Genomic DNA, 1719 nt, shown 5'->3' with positions numbered 1-1719 from the left:
TCCGGAAGGAATACCATGCATATCAGTCAAGACAGACATTACTCCCACATGGCCAACTATGGTTCGAGTCCTGGACCTGGTAGCTTGCTTTCTCACTTTCCCTCTTTCTCTCTGTGTCTCTCTCTGGTAAATTTTTTAAAAAATTAATTAATTAATTAATTAATTAATTAAATTAAAAAAATAATAAGACACAGAGATAAATGCAAAACTATGACAGAGGTACACACACAACATGACAGATTCAGTAAAAGCAAATTTCTTAGAACTCAAGAACCTGGGCAGGATTATACAGGAAAGCAAAGCAGAATTCCATTTATTCACTCACTCACAAAGTATTTATTAAGCACATAATATATATACTAAATTAGGAAGCTCTGTCTGGGTTCTGTCCAGCCATATCTACATATGACCTGTTTACATTTTCTTCTTTGTTCCTTAAATAAACTCACTTTTTAAAAATACATTTAAAAACTTTCATATCATTGGAAAAAATTAAAACTGGTAATACTTGCCAGTATATAAAATATAAACTCAAGTAATACATACCAGAAAATAAGTTCCTCAAGGAAAAGACTAGAATTAATTTGTTTAATGCCAAAGGGTATGTGCATGTCCATGAGAGAGAGCACCCTTCTCCGTAAGAGGCCACATCATTTTTCCTTCAATTCTCCATCTTGCAAAAATCCTGGGCACTGGTATGTTTTTTAAGGCAATAAGGCTTGAATTCAGACCCTAGTTAACCTTGACAAATTAGTCTCAAAATTAGAACTATTTATGAACAGTCGATACTGATCACCGAAGTAGTGACTATTGACCACAATGTCACTTGCTTTGGGATATAAGATTATAAATTGGGAAGATTATTTACTCTTTTAGATTCACTGTTAATCAGAATCAAGAACTCTCAAATCTTCTGGATATATAGGTGATAAATTCGAGAGACATCTTCATTCTCTGAAGAATAGAATGCCAAGAATTAATTTCTTAACTAATAGTGTGGTAATGCTCAATAAATTTTGTTTAAAAAACCTAGGTAAAGTAGGACTAGCAATTAGCATAATGGCTATGTCGCTGGACTCCCACATAGTTGACGACGGTTCAAGTCCTGGACCCAGTGGCTTAAACTCACGCCGGGCATGTGTATGTGCGTGCCCAAGATCCCGAGAGGAGGAATGCAGAAGGGACTGTGGCATGGCCATCTCCCCAGGGGGTGATTTCTCGCTTTCTGTCCCTCTGTCTCTCTGTCTCTCTCTGTCTTTCTGGAGAGCACACACGCCCTATAGCAAAAACCTCTCAAAAAAACAAACAAACAAACAAACAAACAAAAAACCCTTGGTAAGGTGAGCTCCAAAATTTGCAAAATTTGCTCTTCTAAAAAACGTTAAGTATTTTGAAACTATCCAAAAATGATAGGAAAGTGCTTATTATTCACAGCCATCACTTTACTTGAGGAAAATATTAAAGTGAGTTTTTATTAAGTCTTTCAAGTACCTTCATAGAATTAAAAATACTTTCAGTGTGGGTCAGTAGGTTATGGTTCCAACCACAGGACCACTTTGGTTGGAATATCAAACCCAGTGGCTTGGAAAATTACACTGGGTGTGCATGTGTGCATGCCCAAAATCCCAGAAGAAAAATGGAGGAGAAAGAATTGAGGTGTGGCCATCCCCCTGGCGGTGAGGGTGATTCCTCATTTTTCTTCCGTCTCTCTGTCTTTCC

This window comes from Tupaia chinensis, unplaced genomic scaffold, assembly GCF_000334495.1.
Source record: "Tupaia chinensis unplaced genomic scaffold, TupChi_1.0 Scaffold000380_1, whole genome shotgun sequence".
Classification (NCBI taxonomy): domain Eukaryota; kingdom Metazoa; phylum Chordata; class Mammalia; order Scandentia; family Tupaiidae; genus Tupaia; species Tupaia belangeri.
Note: the sequence above shows the minus strand (reverse complement) of the source record.